Consider the following 27,547-nt stretch of genomic DNA (forward strand, 5'->3'; position numbering starts at 1 on the left):
AGTTCCTATAATTTGTTATATTTGTATGTATATATATATATATATATATATATATATCATGGCAGGCGTGTTTGCTTGCTCCGCTCTTGAACGCTGTGTTTTATTTATTATATACACAAACCTTGTCTATTTAGGGTGCACGAATGCCACTCACTGCAAACTTATAACAAGCAGGCTTTGTTAGATATCCAGGTGGCAGTGTGACTCTGCATTTTCTAGTTTTATACCACCGAACTGGACTTGTTTGCCCCACACAAGATCACCGCCCTTCGTTGAACAAAGCGCCTGAGCAGACCCGTGTGGAGGCAGAGACGCAAGCGAGGCAAGAGGGAGGACTCCATGCCAGGCTAAAAGCCTGTGCTAGTTGTCCACCGCTACCCAGCCTCCTGCTAGCTGATGTCTCGTCACTGGAAAACAAACTTGACGAGCTGAGAGCCAGGATTACAACACTACGGGAAATCATGGACTGCTGTGCTCTAATTTTCATCGAGATCTGACTGCCAGCCAAAGTACAGGAATCCGCCATACAAGTACAGACTCACTCCGAAAACCAAGGAACTGATTGTAGACATGAGAAAGGAGAGGAGAACTGTTCATCCATAGGATTGAGGCGGAGAGGTGAGCAGCTTCAAATTCCTGGGTGTCTACATCAGTGATAACCTCATCTGGACACTAAACACCACCCAGCTGGTCAAGAAAGCACAACAGCATCTGTCCAAAGAGAGACAGTTTTGCACACTCAATAAGTCCATGTTTTCAATCTATTGCACTTCTTACCTTGATATATATTTTTTTTTATAGAGATCTTAAAAACACGGTATTCATAGTAGAAGGCAAAGAAAGAATTTGAGACTGTATGACAATAAACACTCTGAACTTTGAACATCATCACCTTTCCTTGTTTTTAAGCAATTCAGGATTTCCAGATGGAAAATGTAGTTCTTTGTTCAGTTACAAATATTACCAATACTGGTACAGAAGTGCTAAATGTGCAAATCCAGACAACTTTTTGGGGAAGTTACCTTTACAGTGATAGCAAAAAAGACCAGCCCATCATTATTTCAATGTTGAATTGCTTGCTAGCCCCTTTTTACCTTTAATTAAAAATAGTATCAGTTGGGGTAACCTGGTAGATCACCTTGGAGAGTGCATACCACTGAGGCAAAGATTCCTTACTGCAGTGGGTTTGAAACCAGCCCCTGCCGTTTACTTCATGTCATTACTTTTTTTACTCTCTTTTCCTATCATAATACTGGCAAAAATGAAAGTGAAATACACATTGTCTGCTAAACTTAAGCAAATGGGCAGTCAACCAAGCAAAAGCTAAACTCACATCATTAGACATTAAGTCTCTCAGCCCCTTGATACCCTTTGCTAGGATGAATCACAATAGATTTTTTTAGATGGTTGATCGACAGCAATATCAGATGACTTCCCTTGCTTCAGTGTTCAAAATTACATGGAAATATTTTCTTCTGCTTTGAGTTATAATCCTTAAAAGTGTAACGAAATCACCATTTAACATTTGCATCTTTTCAGCAATAAGCTACTTATTGCATTTTGTTATGTATAAACTGTCAAACACATAGCAGCAGGCAACAAGATAGAACCCAGACTGGCAGGAGAAATTCCATTACTAATATCACAACAAATGGAGACAGATTTTAACATACAGATAAGCAGACAGACAGTCACAGGTTCTGGTAAGATGCTAATGAAGTAAACAGCAACAGGACAGTAACAGGGGATGGGAATGTTGACAAGAAGTCAACAGTCCACAGCAGAGACAGGATGAAAAGACAAAGATCTGGGAGAGGGCCAATGAGCTGTTTAAATTCAGAATGGGCTGCCAAGTGACTGAAGGAGGTCAGATAGGGACACATCAGGTGGGTTGTCAGGAGACTGGAGACCCATCAACCTGGAAGACTCAGGTGGAGTCCCTCTGAGGAAGAGGGTGCTGTTTAGGTTTCCAGAGACCCAAACTCAAAGACTCCTCAGAGGGCAATGATAGACATGGGGCAATGGATGGCTGGGAAGAAGGAGAGTTGGTGGCCAGTTTGAAAACAAGGCTGTATTGAAAATTACTGGAGAGAATGTTCTGTTGTTGCCAATAGCAACAATGATGTTGCCAATGATACAGACTTAGGATAAGTCGACAGGGAGAAAGGACGCTTGCTGTGAAAGGCTGACTTGTGTGAAGCAGCTTCACTCATTAATTCAGTTTCCAACAGTCAAGATTTGGAGAACAAGCCTTTCAACAAATATTCAGGTAGCAATGTTTCGTGACACATTTACAGCTACTGGAAGAGTGAAATCTCAAGGGTTATAACTAACTGTTGGACACATTATTTATACCAGTTAAAATATGGGTTGTGCAGACAAACACATGTCCATTAGATAACTGAACAAAACTGCAGTTGTGAGACTTCTTGTGTTTTATCTCAAGTAAAGATAGGACTGAAAGAACATTTTGTTTTTAAAATTTAACCTTTGTCATTGTCGATAAAACAACCAAGACCCATTTACTGTAGAAGTGCAAGCTGCTGACTTGACGGTTCATTCTGTACCTTTTAGCCCAGGCCTAACTTTTGACAAACTATCTTTCATTTCCACTGTGTGCTGTGGTTGGTTTGATAAGCCTGCGGCACACTTAAGCCCGATCATAAGGCTTTAATTGGAGCCATGGGAATCAGTAAGTAGGCCAAGTGGACAGTATCAGGTCAGCTTTCCTCTGAAGTCTACAAGTATCCGCAAATAGATCCTACTCTGGTCTCCTCTGTAATACAAAGCTTGTTGAATCAATCATCATCATCTGTGTTAAAGGATTACTTAGTGGCATGCCCAGGTGGGAAGTGATAAAGTACAAATACTATGTTTCTGTAGTTATGTAGATTGTTCTGATGAATTTTTACTTTTACTCCCTACATTTTAACTTTTAATTTTAGTCCCAGTTTGCTTTGCGCTGATGTCGGTAGAAATGGTGCTCAGAGGGATACTTTTCCCTTTTATACTTTGAATAGATTTTAGAGCCTGTACTTTTATACTTTTACTCGAGTAAAGACGTTGAATCAATATGCATACTTTTACTTGAGTCATATTTGACACTAATACCTGTATTTCTACTGTATACTTTTGCCAACTCTGGTGGTTTGTAGCAGTGAAGTTGCATAGTGTAACCAACTGAACACCCCTCGCCTCAACCTCCTCTACCAACCACATAGGAAAACCTACAGTGACCTTTAGGTAACAGCAAAGAGTGAATGGCCCTCTCTAAAGCCAGTGTTTGTCTATTGTGGGCCACCAGTGAAACATGGCAGTGCAACAGACGATGGAGAAGAGCCCTAATCCAATGTAGCGCTCATTCTAACAAACTAATACAAAGCTAGCAAATAACGTGATTTTTAGTTTCTTTAGTTTTGAAAAAATTTACATATTTTATATTCCATTTAAGCTAGGAGATTGTTCCGATTGTTCCGATTGCCTTTATTGTCATTGACTGTGATTCAATGAAATTTACATTGCTACGCCCCCGTGGTACAACATAAAAACAACATGATATCCCCTTAATCCTAAGAAACACACTGACCCTCTAATGTTTTTATTTATGGAGGAAAAACCAAATGTCCTCTGTCTAAACTAAGAAAGAAAATGTATCTTAACATATTAAAAGGATAAACACTAGCACAATAACTCACACTAAGATAGCATTCAAATTTAAAGCACATTAGTGAAATTTTGAAAAACACAGTGAGCTCGTCTGCAGCAAGAATAGGTCTGGCATTTGAAGACAGGAGATGTTAGAAACAAAATCCATTAAAAATGTTAAAGGAAAAATAAATGAGTCAGCTTCTTTTGTGTGAATGTCACAGTGATTTATGTTGAGGTTATACTGTCTCTGTAATCACCCACAAGCATGGGCTAAGCTCGGTTATAGAATTTAATTACTTAGACAGTGGCTGATGGGGATTAACTGAGGAAAAGTGACAAAAATGGGAGGTTATTATGTCTGGCCATGTTAATTGTCCCATCTGGTATTATACAAATCCATGAGTAAATCCAAGACTAAAGAGAGAAGTTAAATTCCAATTAAACTTGGCTAAAATACAGTTTGACCTCGACTTCCAAACCTTTGGCTGAAGTGGATGAGTGAATTGTGGGATGGTAATTAACAAAAGGCAAACAGGTGAGAAAATCTATTGATTTTATATTTGAGGACAAAACATGACTATAGGGTTGAGTGTGCTTGGGATGTCAATGTCAATTTTATCTACATAGCAAATTTAAGAAAACTTTGTTGACAAAAGTGCTTCAAAAAGTATAAGGAACAACAAGAAGATAGTAACACGCAATGCATCAAAATACCAATAATAAAAATAAAATAAGATAAAGGCTAATCTAATCTAATATGGAGTGGTAAGCTGTTCCACAAGTATAAAGGTAGCTACTGCAAAGGCTCAGTCACCTCTGGCAAGTCCAGGAGCAGCTGATCAAAATGAACACCAAGACTCTTCACAGAGGATTGAATATTAGGGGCTTGGGGTTCAGGGTGTCCAAACACAATGACCTCAGTCTTGTTTTCACTTAGTTTGAGGAAGTTTAAGTCCATCAATGATTATATGTATTATATAGGGGCTGCAGTGAACTATTAGTTCAAAGATTCAAGGGCAAGTATATTTGAACATTATCTGCAAAGAGGTGGAAAGAAACATTGTATGTCTTAAAAATTGATGCTATGGGCAACATATATAGGGAGAATAGGGTGGGGCCTAGAACGGAACAATGAGGGACACCACATGTAGGTGGAGCCGTCCCGGAGGAGTAATCACCAAGGTGGACCGAGAAACTCCTATCTGTTAGGTAAGACTGAAACCACCTGAGTGCAGCACCTTTAATCCCCACAGAGTTCTCCAAATGTGACAACAGGATTGAGTGACTGACTGTCTCAAAAGCAGCTGTCAGGTCTAAGAGCACCAAGATAATAGTCTCCTGAATCAACACCTTAAATCAGACCGTTAAAACTTTTTTTAACAAGGGCTGCACAACAGCATGTTTAAAGGCAGCAGGGATACAACCAGAGAGAAGATAGGTGTTTATCAGTGACAGAATACATGGTCCAACAGTGACTTCCTTAAGAAGACAAGAAGGGGTGCTATCTGAGGGGCAATTTGTGGGCTGCAGATGGTGGACCACCTCGGATAGGGAGGAGATTGATCCAAGCTGATCCAAGACAGCTGGGCACATAGATGGAATGGGGGGTGTCATGGTCAGTGGGCGTAGTTAAAGAAGATCTAAGAACAGACATTCTTTTCAACAAAGAATTTAAGAAAAGAATCACAGAGGACAGATGCAGGTAAAATAGGAGCAGAATTATGGTCTGGGTTCGTGAGAGTGTTTAAAATTGTAAAAAGAACCTCAGGCCTGTGACATTTATGGACACAAAGTTAGATATAATCTCAGTTTTTGTAGATTTTACAGCTTTCTCATTATCAGACGGTTCTGTAAGATTTCATATGACACTCGGAGTTTGTCCTTTTCCGACCTTTTTCTCACGAGCACTGAGAACATCACATCTACCCCCAGTTATAGAGCACAGAGTTTAAAAACAGCAGAGAACTGCAACAGAGTTTGACAGTTAATTACACGGCAGCAGCGTGCAGGAGGAGAAGGCTTGACCACAGAGCAATGGACTGTAATCGTGAATAAAACAGGCAGATGATCGGATATACATGTATCACAGATTTAATTGACATGAACACATAGGCCATTAGACAGCACAAGGTCTAATGCCTGCCTCTTTTCATGTTTGGGGCCAGACACCGACTGGTTGAACTTAAACCATTGGTTTAGTTTCACAGCATACATGTAAATTATAATCTGTTAAAATATCTGCTATGAAGTCAGCAAACCCTTGCATAAAATCTTTGTTGAATTTCGGTGGACGGTACACAGGAGAGGAGGCAGCAAAGAGCTGCAGCTCACAGAGTTGGTGACAGTGGGACTATGGAAGGATGTCCCCCTATGCTTTGTGTGTTGATAGAGACATTATTCTGTATTACTTTTATTAACTTCAGATGAGAGTGATACACGTCTCTGCACTTAGCATTTCATTTAAACTTTTTTGAAGACACTCACATACATCAGAACCCAAACAATTTCAAGGTTGATGAAATTTAATTTCAAACTTCACAGTTTGGCTGTTTGACTACACATAGAATGAGACATTTAGGTTTTCGGTTGCACACAAGTTAAGTTTGAGAATGATTTAAAAAGTATCAAGCTTTGATATCAGTTCCACATTTCATACATTTAATTTTAAGCACAAAAAGGGAAAAGGTCAATATAGTTTTCCTTATACAAAAAGAAAAAGGTCAAATTCAAAACTTATCTTACTATTTTCAGTACACTAGAAAAGTAGGTTGACAGGAAAGTTCTTTGAACTTGGGACAGCAATGTGTCTGACCACATCTCATTCTAAATCTGACACATCCACAGGCATTGAAAATGCTGGTGTTTGGAGCTGCTGTGTTCCACTATGGGCCTCCTGTAAAATATGGTGTTAAGTTAAGTTATTCATTAGACATCCCAATTCCTTTAATTGCATCTACATTTCCTTCACATGCATCTTTTAATGTCATTTTAGTCCCTCCCACAGTAGAAGGTGAAATGCAGGAAGACACGAGGAGAGGGGCAATAACAAATGAGATGCTTCCTCAGAACCGTTATCGAAAGCAGTGTCTCTTTGAGGTGAAAGCTGCACAACTGGATCAGCTATAGGTTGGATTTTAGACCTCTGCACTGAGGTCTGGTATCAGTGTAAGATGGTTTTCTGGCAGCAATTTGTCTAAAATGTTATTATTTCTTAAATATGAACTGCACAATACAAAATCTGAAAGGGGAGATATAACACAGTAAAGAATAAAAACACTTGTTATGGTTATTTTAATAAAACACACCTGGAGACCCATTTTATTATTTGATGGTGTAAAGCTGTGATGCTTTTTCAAATCAGTCTTATTTGTTGCAGTGTCCATGACAAAACAGATCATGGACACAGATCACTCCCTGTTTCAAAGAGCAGAATTAAGATTTGTTGGACGGCCTTCAAGGACGTGAACCACAAGGTGTTTCCAGGTCGAGTGAAGAACAGTCAAATAATGAGGATTAGGATGTACCTGTTAGGATGTACTCTAGGTACAGTGGAAGGGTTACCAATTATGACACTAATATTACAAAACCAAGTGAGAATCTGTGGTGCAGCTTTTCCATTTTTATAGAATAGTTTTAATTTTCAGCCCACACATAAACTCACTGCCCTGACAGACAAAGCAGACTTTAACTAGCAGCGTTTGAAAAAAATGAGCATCTCATAAACTGAGGTGACAGCAAGTTACAGGAGAGGACATGGGGGCTGTCTGTGAGTATGAGCCACATGTTACACTGTATTACTCAGCTAATTCTCTGACAGAACTGCCTTGAATTCATTTTACATGCCTATTAAGCAGAAAAGATTGGCGATCACCTTTGGGATCCCCCTCTCAGGAGCTTTAATATCCATTGGTGACAATCTCATTCATGGTGATATAGCTCAAGGTTAGAACGTAAAGCATCTGTTGTCTTTCATGCATCTATATTCAGCTACTCTGTCGGAGTTTTATGAAGAACTAAATCCAGCATGCATGGGGGCAATTTGTCTGTATTTTAACTCTAAAACAGCTTGGGTTATAATGAGAGGAACAATTGGCAGTGGTCACTTCCACCAGGACTAGCCTTAAATCTCCGGGACTTTAGTTTTGTACTCAAGCAGTGTTACAAGATCAACTTTTTTTTCTTTTCATTATCAAACAAGACTTGATGCACAGAGATGCACAATTGGAATACATGGTGCCGGAGCTTCATCTGCTAATTGTGCCAGTTTACTGCTATCAAACTACCAGACTGCAGAACTTTACCTTGTGCATGAAATGTGCTTTATAAATAAAAGGTTGTCCTGCCTGTTCTTAATTGTCTTGCTTGTTGTGTGACCACACCTACAGAGGAATTAGCCTGTACACCAGTTCTTCGACCTCACTGCCACAGGTCATGCAATGCTCCTCTGCTCCTGTCTATCTGAGCTCCAGAGAAACAAAGGAATACAAGCAAACAGCCATCATCCCTGAAAACCTCAAGGTGCATAAAACAACTGTATCAGCAACCTACATTTATAATATATATGCATGAACCTTAAGTTCATTTATGCAGTTGACAATGCATATGCAAGCAATACAGTAGCAATTTTATCCCTGTTGTAGTGCTTCTATCAAGGGCCCTAGTCAACCAAATGAAAGCCTGGTCGAATTGACCAAAATGAACTAATTGCAGGAGAAAACTACAATTGCAAAATTGGCCAGAATGCATCTAGTGTAATGTACTTGTGCCCTTATTAAATAAAATGTATTAAATACATCATAGACATAAAAAGCTTATATTTGTATTTGTGGCATATTAAAATCATTTTATGTAATCATTAGCCCAAACATAAGGCTCAAGCATCAGACACACAAGGTTCCATGTTAGTTGTTGAGGTTAGATATGACGGCTCTTTGTAAGTTCTAATTGAACAAAATGCAGCCATGCTATGACTTATTTAAGATTGATCACAGGTAGACCCTCCTGCCACAAAAAATTATGGATTCATCATGGAAGGCTCTTAATGAATATAACATTGATGCCAACAGAGGCCAACAGTAACAGCTTCAGCGACATGTCTAAGATGGAACACGATGTAATAGTAACGTAAGGTTGTCCCACAATAATCAGCCCAGATAGTGATGCCATGATAAACAAACAAAAAATAGCCTCTAAGGTCAACAGGACAGCTGAGCATGGGATTAACCCACCACCAAATATGTAAACGGATTGCTGTAGTAAAGACCCTGTTCATACCTGTCAGTAACATGCATCTCAGGTGACCTCAGTACAAGCAGAGAGCTGTAAGGACGTCAGCTCACACCTAGCATTAGCATGGGTCTCCACATCTGTCTTGAATAACAACATCTCACTCATGCAAATAAACACATAAGTCACCAAATGCATTGTTTTTAAATTGGCGGGAGGAAGCAATGCACTTCCAATGACTCATCTGCTTGAAATTAAAGGAGAATAATTGGGTTTTCCCCATGTCTCTAGAGGTCTTGGGCACTAGTGGCTGTCGACCAGTATCATTATTATATTTATAAAATGGCAGCACTGATGGTTGTTCTTCACAGTATCACTCATATGATTGTATGTGTGTCCGGCTGCTTAACAAATGTTTTTGTTCAGTTGGACATTCCAGTGGCAACAAGTTTTGCGAGTCAATTCCTCCTTGCTCTCATTCCACTTGTAAAAACATTTCTCTGACAGTTACCTCTTTAATTCTTGTTCTTGAAAGAATTCATGTCAAGAATGGACTACCTGGACAGTTTTAAGGTTGATTCACTCAGGCCTAGCAACATAAGGCAAGAAAAATAATGCACCCATAATGCAACATTCTGTCTTTTTTATTTTAGTACTTTCTCTTAGCAAAAAGAATACCTGTTGTAATGCCTGGTACAAAATGCAGGTTAAATAAAAAATCTTGTTTTAAATTAGGGACAATACAATCTGTTTTGTCCAGAGAAAAGTCAGATGGGTTTTTTTTTTCTTCATTTAGTTCAGGTTCAAAAATGCTAAATGTGATCATCTGCTACTTGGATAAACCCTGAATAACAAATGAAAACAATACAAGAGGGAGCCTGTTCCTTGGCGTGTTCCAGGCATATCAAAACACCTTCGATGTTTGATTTAATTCTATGAACCTTTTAAAATGTTAAGATGCTGTGAACAATACCAGCTTTGATGGGGTGAATGCGTGTCTGTTTACGCAGAAGATGTCAGTCAAGTGTGCAGTCCTTCAGCGTGGCCCAGGACACATTTGCATACACACTGTTGAAAGAATGGTACCATGTATAGCGGAGCCCACCTCAGAATGTGTACTCAGCAATGGGATGTCAATGTGTCCTCGAAGAGTCTTACACCTGTACTTAGAGCTGTCCGTTTGTGATCAGTCCCATGTGTGAACACAATATAGTTTGCCTGTGTTTATACAGTATGCAGGTATTTTACACAAGCAATTACATTCTGGTGGGAAACGTTTTCCAGGATGCAATTATATTTGCTGTGTTACAGTGATTACATTCAGCAGTCCTGCTGTCGATGTGTAAACAGATAGGCATAAACCCTGATTTATAGTTTTCTACCTACATTAGATAGACCAATACAGAACAGTATTATGTTACAGTCAATACTCATATAAATTCTTAAGGTAAGTGAATATTAACATTAACATAAGCTATTGTAGAAAACTTTAATTAAAAAAAACTTTGGTTCTTATGCCTAGTAGTTCTTTCTGATTTGCCAACATCTCCTCTACTGACAAACATAAACAAAGTTAGCATAAATTATAGATAAAGCTATTATTCATTTTTATCATCTGTATCAGGCGCATTCAAATTGTGCAAGATTAACATCTACATTTTTTATGTATTCTATTTCTACCACTGAATACTTGATGGTTTGTATTTACTGAGAGAAACGTGTGCATTTAGAAAGAGGGGAACTGTCCACAAGGTTAGCGAGACAGACTAGGGAAACAGATTTATGTGATTGCTGTTCCCCAAATTCACTGTGATGGTAGTTTTTTGTTTTCTTTGTGACCAGAAGGGGCTTTGTTTCATTCAAGCTGTAAACATTGACACCTGCTTTGATACGAGGGAGGGGGGGGACACTTGTGTAATGTGATGTGATGGCCAGTACACAACTGAATAAATACAATTCGGCACCGGCCATGCCACTGTTACAGAGCGGCTGCTTTTTTCTGCAGTGCGGTCAGCTCCCATAGGAACACATACAGCCACTGGGCTCAAAGATTCACACACACCCTATACATATCTAAATGTGTGTGGTTATTTTTGATTTAAAAAGAAAACCAAGACATCTAATGCTTTCAAAACCAAAAGATAAATTCCCCAAATGGAACTTTTAGTTTGTTTGTATGTTTTTTTCATATTGTTTATCACAGTTCGCTGCTCCAATAATCCCTCTACAGTAATGTTAGATAGAAATTACCCAGCTTCTCCCATGTGCCATGTGGTCCTCAACCCAGTTTGACAGCTCCTAATCAACCGCCCCCCTTTCCCTTAACACCTTGTCCAATCATGCATCCCTCCACTTTTCTTCCATCTACCAATTGCCCTCAATTTCCCATTAACCATCACAATTGTACTCCAGTATCAGTGAGAGATTGGTCTAGACCCAAACCACTGTAGCTGCCTGGCAAGGCACAGTGGGAGTGGAAGAAACACGGATTCAGTGGAAGCATCAAGAGGGGAAATCTCTGCACCTAGAGAAGAGACATTTCCTGAGAAAACAGATGGCATTCCATACTTCATTAATCACAAGCCAGGATGACAGCTAACCTAAATTGGAAAGGCAAGGACCTATATTCGCTTCCCATCAGCCTCCTTTGTCCTTTTTCTTTTACACACCTTCCTCAGTTTTAATCAGCTGCACATTTTCTTTCTTCCCTCCTACACCGACTCTGTCCATGCTTGCTTCAACAACCCCTCACTGTCAACTCCACACAGAACACATCGAGGTACTCTGTTCCCAAATGGCACTGCAATAAAAATGTATTTTATTTTAATACTATACCATTACAAGTATGATCATTCCAGAATATCATTCTCACTTTTTTGATGCTCCTCTATAACAAAGATGTACAGATCTCGAGTAGACACAAGTTGCAGCTGCCTGATGGGCTTTGAGGAGACCCTTGAACCTGAGCTCCTCCATCATTCAGAGATCATTCCTTCTGAAGAGACCAAGGAACCTGCATGACTCAAGTGTAGTTACTGATGCTCCTATTGCTGATGATGACAGTTGTGATGATGTGTCACTTACTACAACCACTGTGTGTCAGGTCAACCAAGATTATTAGAGTACTAGCAACAGCAATGTGCTCAGCTATTTAGCAAGAAAACCTGAACAGTACATCAACATGGCTGATTTTTTTGTCACAATGTGTTAACATTATATCACAGCAGATATAAAGGCAAGTTCAAGACAATTAGGAAACTTAGTCTATCAATGACTTAAAGCTGACATCTGTAGAGCTGCAACAGCAACAACAATGACCCAGCAATATTATTAAACACAGCTCAACCAAGCTAGATTACTTTAAGAAGAAATTAATCAATTTTCAATTCTGACAGATGATAAAATGATTGATGGTAAAATTGTTCCTCACTAAACCTCTGTCATCTTTTGGTGTTTGATAACATAGATTATGTGTTATTAAGCCATTAAGACAGGCTGAATAATACTTCCTCACACATTACATCTGTACACCATTAGGAGAACAATGGCTGTTTAATTCCACACATACTCCCTTCTCTCCCAGTAATACCCAAGGTCAGGTTATAGATGAAGGGCCAACTAGCTGTAAATTGTAGTGTCAGGGCTTCCTTAGCCAATTCAGAGGCCTAAACAGAGAGGCACCAAATCTTTTGTGTTTTGCACCAGTGGCAAGATGGGATTTAGGAATGCATACTTTTGACTTTACTATCCAACAGGATGCGAACACCTACATGTAACATAGAGAGTGACAGCAATTCTAGCCATTTATGGATGTGCTGTTAGAATGGGTGACGCAAGTAGAGGAGGATATCTGGGGATGCTGTGGGAGACATCTTCAGACTTGGGGGTGACAATTGCTCATGTATCTCTGTTAGTGTTTGCATATTGTTCCACCTTCTGGTCTCCTTGACGCATCAAGTCTATATTCAATTCCTCTGCCATCAGAAGACATCAGCTGCTGCCTGAGTTCTGCTTTTACCAGCTTCCAGAAAACTTCCATAACAATACTGAATACTCCCTTAAGCATAATTCAAATTTAACTGATTTACATCAATATGGAATTAAGATATCAAATGAGTAAAACAGGGAGAATATGCTATTACCCTCTACAGAGATGTAGAAAATAAGGAACTCTCTTCCAGTACATGCCAAGCAGGTGAGATTTGTGAGTTCCTCCAACAAAAGCTTGACATGGCATCCTCAAATAGTTTCAAATTGTTATAGGGCTTCAATGTCTGCCAGCTTACTTTCTGTGTTCATTTGGAACCAAGGTGTGAAGCCATACATATTAATGTGTCTTCTGTTGTCACTTCCAACATCACCCATGGTACGTTACACATGACAGAACTGTGCAGCAGAGGCAGAATGCCCCCCCCCCCCAACTCAAAATGCCACTCAGCAGAAGAGAGGAGCTCAGAACACAGGGTCAGAGATTTCATAATGATCCCATAATGTATCAATTACACACTGACATGTTCTCTCCAAACTGACAACTGATGACTGAAACACGCTGAGTGCAATTATTCAAAGGTCTTCTTGGGGTCGCTGTGAGTTAATTAAGGAAACAAATGGTTAATCATATGGTCTGTTTACCCCTGAAATTGAGATATGTTGATGAACAGCTTGCAGTGAGTTATTTTTGATGAACGTGCCATTTTGATTTCAGTGTGAAAAGATTAACATGTCACAAGATGAGAAATTAATCTAAAAATCATTAAATCTGTTTCAGCTTAAACGTGTGGACATGCTTGTGAGTTTCCATTCGAGTACAGTTTTGCTATATATTAATGATTATATTCCAGATTAAATCATTTTTGAGTTTTAGGTGATAAAGAGTCAGAGAACGGCGAAAAATCCCCATCACCTTTCAACACAAGTCATGTATAGCAGTGTTTACAATTTTGGTTTCCTTAATGCTATCTCATAAATGTAATTTATTTCCACTTGATGTTCGGAGAGAAATGCAAAAGAAAAATGTTTTTAGCATCTAAGCTGGGCAAATAGCCAGAGTGTGTATGTGTGTGTTTTCAAAAGTGCTTTCTCAGATTAACGCTCAGTGCTGCCAACGCCTCACTGCTTCTGTTCATGCTCATGTCCTCGGACGGCCGTCAACAGGTGTCAGACCATTAGATGACAATTTGGCCCACTGAATAGATTCTTGAAGTGAAAGTGGCGGTAAAGCTCTCTCTCTGGGACAGATTTGAAAAGAATATATTAAAAATAAGCAGCATGTTCACCTGCTTCTGAAGGCTTGAATCATTTCTGCCTCTAGAAAACTGCATGGCACCTAAACTCATTCATCAATGTGTCTTTAAAGCTCCACAATGAGTTCTGCTCTCGTTTAACTACAGGCCTAGAGAAAGACTGAAATCTTCTTCAGTTCAGACAGAGCTGCCAAGTATTCAGTGATGTGATTGCAGGCACTCAAGTCGGGGTCATTTACAGAAGGGAAAAAAAGAGCTGTGCTGTTGCAGCTGTTGTGAGTGAGGATAAAGTTGTCATTTTGTCCTGTCTGCTCAGGGAGTCAAAGCAATTCCCAACACCTTTAGTGACATTTCTGTCGGAAAAGAAAGGCAGCTTGTTCAATTCATTTTCTCTGTGTGATCTGTATTAGAGCAGTGTAAGTCTTGCACAATGGATGATGATCAAACTTTATAAAATGCTCAAAGTGGCAATTATTATTGAATTTGGCAGATTCTATCAGGGTAAATCTAGGCTCACATAACCAGACCTGTCTGTGTATCGCTGTGTCAGCACTGGAGAACAGTCTAGCTGCACATATTATTCTGCTACAGGGATAATCAAACCCACTGGCTTGTTTGTGTTTCTGTTACCAATCACAATCATCCTGGGTAGCACTACGCCCAGGAGGCAGCAACAGGGCCTCTGCTAAATCGTGTCATTGGGAGAAACCACTAATTCACTGCAAAACCAACACAAAAAACTTGAATCTACTCTGTGACTGCATGATCCTTTTCCAGTTTGTTGATGACTCACTTGGAGTTTCCGAAGGGGAAGAAAAGTCAAAAAAGTTAATAGGGCAGAAGTAGAGGGTGATGAGGATGCCACCTAGAAATAAGATGAGTCAGACTGGGATACATCTAACTTCAAGTAACTTGGGTACACCAAGTTTGTTCTAACACATACATAATATAACCTGCTTTCTAATACTATACCAGTATCTGTCAGTCTAATTAATGCTGCAATAGTTTCCTAATGAACCAATTTTTTCTAAATACAACATAAAAGATTTGATGTTCTATAACATTGCTTCATGGTAGGGCTGTGTGCTCTTTGCCCTGCTGATGCTGTTGCTCCCTCACTTTCTTCCTCTCACATAAACACAATGACACGTCCGTTAGTCGGACTAATCAAGTGTATTTTCCGGCATTTCACACACATAACAGTGATTGTGTTGGGCTCAACACTGTGCCTGAATGGACCAGAGCTGCTGCTCTGCCCATATGCAGCTCACGCTCCGTCCCCCGTGTAGACATGGTGTGAGGCAGCTCAGAACATTGCACTGGTTAGCCCATTTTCCCCCGGGATTTAGATCGGACAATTCTGATGTACACAATGATTCACCTGCAATTGTCAGTGCAGATTTCCGAATTAGCACACCGAATTGTAGTGATGAAAAAGGTGTGTTGTGGTGGTGAATGTTGCATGTCCAGCTGTCTAGCTTTCATTTTGCAGACCTGATCTCACATCACATAATCAACTGAAGTACCTTTATTCCCTACCATTATAGAGATTTACTTTACATAATTAAAGTGCCTGACTTAATGATGGTCTTCGTCTAACATCTTGTGGAGATACTTTTAACAACGTTTGAATTAGGGCTGGGCAATTAACTGAAACTGATGGGGGTGGTGCTTGAATAAAAGAATGGTTCATTAGTCGTAATTGAGGTAAAAGTCTGAAATAATCGTGATATTGAATTTATTGTCCAGCCCTAGTTTAAACATTTCCGGGGTTTTGCAGAACTGTCCAATTCTGAAGTTGACCTAATGGTTAAATTAAACATGCAATTAAATAGATTAAGTGTTTGTAATACTGTAACTGTAACACTCAGTTGCATCTTTATGTGTCACAAAGTGATGGTAGGTATAAACCTCTTTCACAAGCAAATTTGTTATCATAGAGGAAAAATATCAACATGAAATATTGTGTCATATATCAAGTCTGATTTGAAAACAAATTTTCACATTCTCTTCTTGACCTTGATCATTGGACTTCTCCACTCACATTCCTCAAACAATTAAGAAAAGTTGTGATAAAGCATTTTTAATATTTTAAAGCTAAAATATAATGTTTCTTTTGTATTGTCTTGTATCCATCCATCCATACAATAGCAGGCTGTTAAACAAAAAAATGTAATTTACCGGTCAGAGAACAGTTCCGTGCTATTTAGAAAACCTGAAGAGATTTATCAGAATATAATTACTTAATTTAATAATGAATCCACTGATTATTAATACAATTTGTCATATCTAGTTTACTTTACATACATGTAATCTCAGATTGACAGTAATACATGTCCAAACTGCATGATGTGCTAATGACATCTCTGTAGGATGCTTTGCTCCATTGAGTGACCTTCCGCTCTGAACTGAATACATCCCACTCAATACAGAACAGGAAGGGGAGGCAACGCTATGTGAATGGAGCAGAAAGTTAATGAGTAGCCTTCACAACTGACAGGGACCATCTGTAGGAGCAGGCACATGCACATGCCGTAAATAGATGGACGCCCAATCACAGCTGTGGTAGCTGACAGATCCACGCGAATGCGCACGCACGCACACACGCACGCACGCACGCACTCACTCACTCATTCACTCACTCACTCACACACTCACACACTCCCACACACTCACACACACTCACACACACGAATATCACCACTGGTGTTTCTGCATATCCCTGGTGCCACCATACCTCATTCATTTTTCCGCTTCCATTCCTCCCACTTCAGCCAAAACCAAAAAACTGTCCAAGGAAGACATTGCTTAAGAGAATTAGACTGTGGGGAAATCAACATGCCGTCTCCAAGGTCCTGAGAAAAAGGAAGCTGCAAGTGGCACAGAGAGCATTGTCATTTTCAGACATTTAATTAATTTCCCAGGTCCCCAAGGCCAAAAGCTGTGAATTCAGAGAAAGGGCACTAAGAGAGAGGGAAGGAGAGACCAGGTGAGGTTTGCATGGTGCTTCACATCTGCAGGCCACGTCTGTGTTATAAAAGAGAGGCACAGCGTTACAAATGTTTCAGTAAAAGTCGTCCACCTCGTTGGCTTATTTTCATTATAAATCAATCTTCTATTTGATTGTTTGAGCCCGAGTTGACTTCATTAAATGTCCTGTTCAATGTTTAATTTTATTTTGTCCAGTTCAAAACCCAAAGATATTCAATCAATCATTATGTCAACAATGGAAAAGCAGCCCATTTCTGTCATTTGTTGACATTTTGATTGGATAGTGACAAAACACCATCCACCTAATTTTCTGTCAATTCATCAAACTTACCTGTCCGGTCACAGAAAAGTGACCATAGGTAGTTTGGATGGAAACATACAAATTTGATTTACAATGTTTTGAAATAAAGCTCCTATGATGATATAAATTACACCTCCGTGATGTTTCAGCTGCTTGCACTCATGTTAAAATCACACAGATTAATTAATGAAGTAAAGATGAATCCTGGAGTTTAATTTAGGATATTTAAACATTTTTACAAAAAGATCTGGGCAGTTTAATATATTCATTACTTGGTATCTGTTTGTCATTTTATACTTGATTATTAATGAAAATTAACTGTTACCTAACAGAAAGACACATGGTGATCAACTTGTTTCTTTTATAGAGAGAAAGATCCATCACTCTATTCGTCTTTCTAAAACACACACACACACACACACACACACACACACACACACACACACACACACACACACACACACACACACACACACACACACACACACACACACACACACACACACACACACACACACACACACACACACACACACACACACACACACACTCCACTCTCCATTTTTTCAAAAATCTAAATGATATTGCTCTTGTGAAACAAAATCATCAAACAAAAAGAGAACTGGTTTGGACAGAGCATAAAAACCAGGGAACAGAAAAGTGCTCCATTATATATGAAATATAACAACCAACACAATAAACACTAACTATAGCTTCAGCAGGCTGATGGAGCCAACACAATTTCACAAAACAAATCCCCCCAAAAGAACTTTGTTGCTTCTCTCTCTACCTTCTTTCTCGCTATATAAAATAATCATTACTTATTAAGCACTAGAAAAACCTTTAGACCAGTCACCAGCAAGCGAAGTAGTCCCGGCTAATAGTGTGTCACATATACTGTGTTCATGTTCAGGTTTCAGGTTGATTAAACCATCTAATGTATTTTTTCAATGCTGTGAAATCACCAAATCTCAGAAGTCAGAAGTCTTGGAAAAAATCTAAGCCAAGAAAACCAGAACTATCTGCAGGGGGAATATTCCTTTAGGTGAACTGACCCCTGACTTCTCTGCACAAAGCTCATACATTGAATGTGAATTATAAGGTTCCCACTTGTACCTCATGACAAACACCTCACTAAATGTGTGCCCACTCAAATGAACTAGAGATCGATGGTTTCTCATTGTGCCTCACAAAATGACGTAACTGAGCTCCTGTACTATCATTCTTTTTGATTAGACAAAGCAACTGTGCTAATTGAGTGGTGGTCTGAGGGAAATACCTAAAATACAGCCACGCTGTGTGAACATGGATCAATAAGCCATCTGCATACAGATCAATGTATCACATAGTGATCAATCTGGCCATATTTTTTCCTTGCACACTGCTGCAAATCATTTCCCTCTTGCAAGGAGCCATTGTTACTGCCACAGTCAGCTAGGCTGTAGAATCTTATTAGTGTACAGTATAGCACTCCCTTGCTACCTTTACCTGGAGGATACTTCACACATATCATGAATGAATTGGGCCTTATATAATGTTACATGTCATTCTTTTGACATGGATCATTAACATTCATGTTTGAACATACGATTAAGTCATGGATGTTAATATTTATGTGGAGCTTTTAGTCTGTGTTGCAGAATATACAACACTTGTTATCACTGTTGTCCACCCATCTCATCTGGCTTTATAGAGTAGTCCCGTGTTCTCCTGCAGATATGCTGAATGGCTTGCACTGGGAGTATTATGAGGAATTGAAAATAAATAAAAGTTTGGAGGCCATACCGCCGTTCTGTAACCTTGCAGGGTGGAGAGTGGGATGCCCGTGGAGCTGAAATATGGAGCTGTCAAGGAAAGTCGCACAGCAGCAGAGGAAGGACACATTAAGCCAACCAGGGGATGTGGTGGAGAAGTGACGGGATTGGTTTAGACTTCATGCCGGGTGTATCTATACCATTATCCCAGTCTGCATAAAACAGTATCTTTGACACTTAGGAGCAGTCACCATGGCTGAACGAAGGTGAGACTGTCACTTCAGAAACTTCATCAACAGGAAAATATGAACCCTTGAAAGTGAAGCACCAAAACCCTGCACTCTGGAGCTGTGACTTCTTCAAAAGTTCATATAATAAGCTGCACACCTATAGCAAAGCAAGGCTGAGCTGAACCTGCCAATTATCCACTGTGACTACATGTCCTCACATTCAACTTCCTCCTGTTCCCAAACTTCACTGTGTACTGGCACTTACACACACTGAAGCTGAAAAATGCCTAAAAATATTTAGATAAATGTACCAAGTTTTGCCGACTTCAACAACTAGTCTGGAGTTTCTTATAAAACAGAAGAAACCCTCTAAAACCAAACAATTAAAGAGAAAGAAAACATTTACAGAAATGCTGCAGATTTCCTTTGCTACAGTTTTACTGTGTTTAAACGTAAAGGAAAAGTTTTGGACAATTGACTTATTTGTATATAAAAATGATCAATATCAAGCTTCTTCCTGCATGTCTGTGTAGCATGTCCATAGGTAATATAATCCACAAACTAGCATCTCAAAAGATATTAATCCACATGTCACATCACACTTGTTTAAGCTGCTTGAATACAAATGAAAAAAAATATGTTTAAAAAAAGAAAGAACATGGTTTATGGGTGTGGGTGGCAGAAAGTTTTGTGACCAGGCACAGTAACTTCCTTGGGTTTGCAGCCAATACTTAAGGAGCCGGTTCCATGGCAAACCAAGCTATCAAATTAAAAGGATAGAATTGAATACATGGCTACAGACTACACTCATCAAAAGATGTGGGAAGGCCAAAGAAAAAAGTTTTCAGCTAGAATATAAAAATATGCAACATGAAAACATAAACAGACTGTAATCACAAAGCTCGCACTTCTCTGGTGAACAACACGTGCTTTGCACACGTAATGAAGCCACTTTTCAAATGTAGCATGTGCTGAACCAGTGGTTTATAGCACAGGCCAGTTCTCTGCAAGGGATTTAAATGGATGTCAAGGGGAGCAGCTTAACTTTGCTTTATTTATCTCCTAATCAGAGAAATTGCTTAATCAATGTACAGAACCACTGAAATCTGGTAGTGGAACAGTCCTCTCCAGTGCCACCAGCAAAGGGATTAATCAACGCCTATACCCGATAGGTTGATGATAGTATGTGTGACTCTGTGTGACTATGTGGTTAAACTGCCTTACTCCACCAAAGTGAATATCCATATGTTCCAGTGCTCACAAACCCATGACTGTTTCCAGGCTGAACAATTACTCTTATGAGGGATTGCAGAGGAAGGAGACACCCACAAACAGGAATTACAGAAAGATTTATGGAGCAGGTGAAATGATCAGAAGTGCTGAATGGACAATGATGGAATGAAGGCGTAATCATGTGGCTGTACATTTTTGCATACAAAGAGGTGTTCTGCACATAACTGCATTACGTGAATGTGCAAAAACACATGCATCTGAGATTGTGTGTGTGAGGAGTAGGTAGCACTGGGGCACGTTGCGGCCAGGCGATAACAGCGATGAATGGCCCTGCCAAGTATCTAATGAAGCATTAGTGACAGACCGAGGGAGGACACTCCTCGCCTCCTCTGCAGCTCATGAACCTTTCCCAATTTTTCATCCAGCATGTGGAGGGACTGGAGATAAAGGGATAAAAAGAGGTGTAGAGAGCAGTGTGGAGAAGATGCTTATGATCACCTTACAGCACAGGAATGTCAGCTCAACGAAAGCATGAGAAGGCGGCAAAAACAGAGCATCTCATTTATTACATTCATTAACAAAAGGCACAATCGCTGAATATGCAAAGTGCAGGATGTGTCTATGTATCAGGAGTGACATAATTGGGTGTCATCTGAGTAAAAGAATGAAGGTTATTTAAAAACAGCATATGAAGATGTTACCTGCTGGTACAGCAGTAATGATTTACTAGAGATGGGAAGAGTCAGTCTTATGAGTGGGGAGGACACAGTCTCTTTCATTCAACTCCACCTCCTCCTCAAAGAAAACAATTACTGTTTTGAAAGAGGAAGGTCTTACCTGCCCCCTACACATTGCTTCTATACAATTGAAGAACACTATTATATATATACACAATAATATATTTTTTATTTCAAGACAGCTACTAGACATTTTCAGTTTATTTAAAAAATATATGTTGCAATTGCTAGTATCAGGAGTATGCCGACCTTTAGCCCAAGAGTGGGATACAATATGCCAACAGCTCAAAAGACCAAAACTTTTGACTGAATCAAAATCATATGTACAACACCACTGGTCTAAAATGAAAAGTCTACATCACTTTAATCACTCCAATAATTCCAATCATAACTTGGTCCCTTCTTTAAAGAAGACTGAAAGGCACTATAGGTCTACCATACCGTACCATGCCCAGGCCATATATGCCCTACATCAGTAATGTGTTGCTGTTATTCTTGTCATCACATAATTGTTAATCAAACACACACTTATTTACACTTGCAGCATTGTGGAAAGCAGCATTTTACCCCAGGGGTACTGGCAACTGCAGTTCTGGAAACAGCAGTACAAAAAAGTCTCACTGGAGCCAACATTGCAGACCTCTAAACTTCTGGTGGTTGTACAGACAAAGCTTCTGACATGAGTCCTTTCATTCGCAGGACACAAGATATTATAACCTAAAATCTTTTGTTATAATCCTAAATTATCTAATATAGTCCCATTTCTATTTCTTATTTCCCCCCCTATTTATCGATGAGCAGCCTAAATATAAATTTAACTGAGAGACATGTGATGCGCTTTGTTTGTGAAAATATAACTGATGATATAGTCTTTAGAAGGGTATGATTCAACATTTTCCCATGGTCTAATGATAAAAAACTAACCAAAATCACAATAGAAGGCAATATTGATTTACAATACTTAAGAATCACAGTATATATCAGGTCTGTAGTAGTACTGAATTCACCCTCCTTAGAGTACAGGAAAAAAATACGCCATATGAATGCTGAAATGTAATGAAAACATACATTTGATGTATTCTGCTAAATTACTTTGACCAAACTTATCCCTCACTTCTTATGTGAGAAGTATAACATGCAGAAGACAACTTATCAGCTCAATGTCCAAGGACAGGACAAGATAAGATGGCCAGGGAGACACCCAGTAGCGTCTCAAGGTGAAAACAGCATGCAACTTATAGCATTGGTTTAGCATTAGATAAGATGTGACCCAACCAGCAGGTATAAAACATTGATATTTCCTTTTCCCTGTGCTCATCTGTGCATCTCATGTATTTGAATGGGTCGAGCGACCATCTACAGGTGCTGAATTTAATTTTCAGAAAGACCAGTGTTGACCTTGCACTTAAATCAACAGACATTTCCCCCACAATGAAAACCATTTGTGAAGGCTATGGAGGTTTTTTCCTATCTTTATTCAAGAGTGTGGTCTTTCAGTTCGAGCGCATGACTCGTTGAATTTATGTCCAGATTGTGCATTACTTTTCATCAAAACCCTGCCCTTGCACTAAAATAGCTCCTGTTTGCACTTAAATTTGCTCTGCTTCTGCTCAAACTGTGTGCTTGATATATTGTTGCTCGCATTGTTGCACGCTCAAGAATCTGAACATAAATTCAACAAGTCATGTACTCGAACTGGGAGACCACACTCTTGAATAAAGATAGGGGGGGGGGGGGGGGACCATAGGAAAGCCTTGGAAATAAAGTATGTCACACACAGCTTATTTTTTGCACGCTACTGTCATTACATAAAAGATATCATTGGAGGCACAATCCTCATAAAGCCACATAGTTAGTTTGAATGATATTGGCTGAGTTGGCCTCCACTCAGGACTGTGTGTGTGTGTGTGTGTGTGTGTGTGTGTGTGTGTGTGTGTGTACACACTTCCATTGCCATATATGATTTCGCTGTCAGAGCAGGACAAATAACACTTGAATCATTGTCATTGCCACATGGACTCTGGTGTTGCCATCGTGTTACCTTCAGGTACACACAGATACCACATTTGTGTTACACTTGTCCATGTACCTGTGTGCCCCTTTCTTCCTCTTTCCCCCTTCTTGATGTTAAACTCATCACACCTTTCAGTGCCCCTTACTCTGGACGCCCACTTCCAGATTTCAAAGCTCTGTGAATGTAAATCACAATGTCTGTACCCTCTGATCACAGTTACAATCTGGATACAGGCTTATCAGCCTCTCTCTCCACTGTCTTACTGTCTCCCTGTCCTTGTGGGTCAGTCTGCCCCTCTCAGATCCACACTGTACAGCAGGCGCACCGTATTCCAGAATACCAATAAAACGCTGCAGCTAACTTTGAGCCAGGACAATGGTTAATATTTCCTCACCATACTCCATGGGAGAAGGGCTTCACTTGTGTCCACAGCTGACTAGAGAATTTTCTAATTTGGCTCTTTGTCAGAATAAATGGAGATCCCCTCCAAAGACAATCATGGTCCGGCCCACGCACTAGACTCTACTGGTTACATTAGAAGCAATGGCAGCCTGTTGAAATGTTAAATATATGGAGCTGGAATACAAATACAGTTCTTTTTTTCAACTGCAGGATGACTTTACATGTGTTGTGAGGTACTGTATATGTTTGATATGTTCCTGACATAGAAATTGCAATTAACATTTAATTTGGATGCAGTCTGCAACAGTGTATTTGGAACCACACCATATTCAGTCAGAGATGACCTCATAATCCACTCTCTGCATGTATCAAAAACATGACTTATACACAGGTTAAATATGGACCATACTAATAATCTGTGAGCAGTATTCATTTTAAAAAAATCGAACCAATTACTAACAAATAAAACTGCTAAAAGGTAATCAACCATAGAGACCGTTGACAAGGCGACAAAAACAATTGCATGGTAATTTTTAAGTTCTTTTGACTGTTAACAGCTTGAAGTTGGCACAAATCCCGTCCCTGCTGCTGTTTAGACAACATAAAACAAACTTAATCCAGGCAAACATGGCAGATTTAAGAAATATTATTCAAGTAAACAAACAAAGCAAAGTTGACAGCAGTGCAGCCTCAGTTTAAGCAGGGAGAGAAAGAGGAGGATGAGGTGTGTTGAGTCAATACCTACCAGTATCTGACGAAGAAGAGCCCCGACCGAAGACAATGTCCACAGTGTCCAATATCCACATCAAAGAGTCCCCACTGGACTAAATGTCTTCCACACAATAGTTTTGTGATGTTTTAGTTTGTTTCTTGTCCAACAAATATGCATTTCATGTCCCGAGGTATATTCAGAGCAACTTTTCTTTCTCCCAAACTCCATAAATACATCCTGGATAACTGTCGGCTGACAGAAACTGTGGTAATGCAAAGAAAACATTAGCAACACAAAATGTCGCTTCATCTTCTGGTTGTTTGGGCTTTTGGGAAACAACTTGAAGGTGATTTACCATCACAAATGCAAACAGTTCCATTAGTAGAGAGATAATCCTCTGCTGGTGTCCTGACTGCAGGTAGTTTTCTCAGCAGCCATCTTGACAGGTGAACACAGGTGATACACTGATCACCACCTGTGTTCACCTGCTGATTCACCTCAAAATGGCCACCATGAAAAAGCTTTATTGACAGTTGTCCTTCAGCACAATGTGGACACATGTCATTAAAACTACAAATGTGTTATCTGAAGCATTATTAAACCACGTTCCCTTTAGTAGACTGTACATGGCTGATCTTAATATCCTGTGGTTTCCTCAATCTAATAACAATAAGTATTTTAGTGTTTCACTCTTAGACTAGAAAGATGGACATGACTTTTGCCCCCTGGTGGCTGACTGCAGTGCAGGTCCCTGCAATGTTAGTAAAGGGGACATGGAACATGCTCATGTTATATAAAGTTTTTTTTTTTTCCCTAAAGATAGATTATGTCATTTTACGTGACAGTAAAATTACCACACTTATCACACTAAGTTCAAGCTGAGACTGACTCATGATTGGTTGAGCATGTGTATCGGTGGGACATCGATACCGTGACTACACTCCACAATCTCTCCTGCACAGGCTCTGGCTCTAAACATGGCAATACTATCCAAAATATTTTAGCTTCAGTTATATACAAGCGGAAGTAACTGGAGACTTGTCATCCATCTTTATATGTCTTTAGTTTAAAGAAATGTATATATAAAAAATTATATATATATATATATATATACTGTATAAACGTTTTCAATATTATTCATGATAATCATAATTTTGTTTTTATTATCCTACCATATGAAAATGACTGTGATGGCTGTCCCTCCTGTGTTTGTAGAACAAAACCCAAACCTGAGCCACTTTAAAAGACACAGTCCCTCATGGCAGGGGTCTAGAAGGTCAGGGGAACTGTCACAGGGCCCGAGGGAAGATCCTCAGTGAGGAGGGACGGCTGCAGAGTTAAAGGGCTGTCCTCTGCTTTATCAATGTTACATCCATTTTTACTTTAAAGAAGTCAGAGCAATGAGGCCTTCACGAAACAATCACGAATTTGGGAGGGAGACTGTCTTTTCACGACGGACCCCATGGCCTCTGCTTTTCAGTTTTTTGTGCATTAGTCATTGTGTTGCTTGAGTAATTTTACCTTTCTTTCAGTAAGACTTGCTAGTACAAATCATATACTACATATACCGATGGATGACGTGACAGCTGCCCAAGAGTAAAGCTGAAGTATCTTGATCGCCACCTGGTGGCTGGCTGCAGTATGGGTCATAAATTAACAGAACTGATTTGGACCAAATAAAAAAATCAAAGATGGTTTCGGACATTTTATGTAGTCGTTTCCATGCTGATATTTATTCAATAACTACTTTTGCTGGTAAGTTTGTTTATAATTAGACAAAAAAAAAAAAAAAAACTCAGTGAAGCATCATGAGTGACATCTGAGACTGACTTGTGATTGGTCAAGCCAGTGTATCTATTGTACAGACTCAGACAGATGTGCAAGATGGTTGCAATTATTTCTTGATATGAGGAGGAAGACATGTCTTTTCATACATCTTTGAGACAATTAAACAAAGAATAATGTTTTCATTGACTTCAGTATTTAAGTAGCATGAATACAGAAACTTTTCACCCACCTGGCACCATGTAATGAGGAACCAATGGTCATTACAACCATTAATTAAAAAACAACTGCCATGTTACATTTAATGAGATTGTCAGCACATAATAAAGCCCATTTTCAAAGGTAGCATGTGCTGAACCAGGTTTATGGCAGAGGCCAGTGTCCTGTAAGGGATTTAAATGGATGCTTAGGGGAGCAGATTAGAACATACTTTCCTAAAAAATGTCAAAACAATCGTGAATTTGGAAAGGAGACTCTCCATGATTGAACTCAGGCCTCTGTGACCCACTTTCAATTAATTTCAACAATCTACCTCTTTTTAAAGAGTCCAGGGATCACATATTAAAACCAAACAAATAAACAATAGTGTTTTATTGTGTGTCAGTAAGAGATGCGCGGTTCGGCTCTGACGTCATCCTGAACTGCACGTATGTTTGACTCATCCACTCCTCACCCATCTGAAGGAATTCTTTTCTCCAATTTAGAGATCCTAAGAGATCCAATTTAGAGATCCTAAAAGATTAAGGCGACTTAATGACGCACCCAGCAGGTATAACTGCAATCCGCACATCATCAGCGTGAGTCTTTAATTCTTAAACAAGTAACTTAAGGTCCATCTACTGCTGTGAAAGATCTTGTTGTAAAAGCAAAACATTTCTAAATTGAACTGGTCCCTTTGGGCACTGTTTCACTTTTTTACTCACTCCTAAAAACATGAGCTCCCAAAATTGCCAAACTGGGGAGAAATAATAACTAAATTCAAACTATAAGTGTGACCTCTGACTTCTAAATAAAATATTAAGAAGAGCCGGGGTGCCTCTGTTTAAACAAACTGTTGCTCAGTCTACAGCAGAGTATGGATACTTAACTGTCCCTACGGAGAGACAGAGCAAAAAGACATGCAGTCCAGAAAAGGTCTTGGCATATAATAGGTATAAAGACTTGCATGTGTACCTGACAGAAGGTCTTGGCAAAATGATTGCCAATTTTTGAAATGTCACATATCAAGAGCTTAGGGTGCCAGTCGTGCTTTAGAGAGGCTCCTCCCCTCA

The 27,547-nt window shown here is 39.4% G+C and overlaps 1 long non-coding RNA gene across 1 annotated transcript in view; it reads right to left on the reverse strand.

The window, feature by feature from the left end:
• The window catches only part of LOC138405163 (uncharacterized), a 97,818-nt gene extending 72,848 nt beyond the window's left edge, over positions 1 to 24,970 (reverse strand). Inside the window, exon 1 of the long non-coding RNA XR_011238845.1 lies at positions 24,525 to 24,970. This is a non-coding gene — a long non-coding RNA (uncharacterized lncRNA). The remainder of the gene's footprint in view (positions 1 to 24,524) is intronic.
• Between the last annotated feature and the right edge of the window lie 2,577 nt (positions 24,971 to 27,547).

Source organism: Paralichthys olivaceus, chromosome 16 (assembly GCF_024713975.1).
Source record: "Paralichthys olivaceus isolate ysfri-2021 chromosome 16, ASM2471397v2, whole genome shotgun sequence".
NCBI lineage: Eukaryota > Metazoa > Chordata > Actinopteri > Pleuronectiformes > Paralichthyidae > Paralichthys > Paralichthys olivaceus.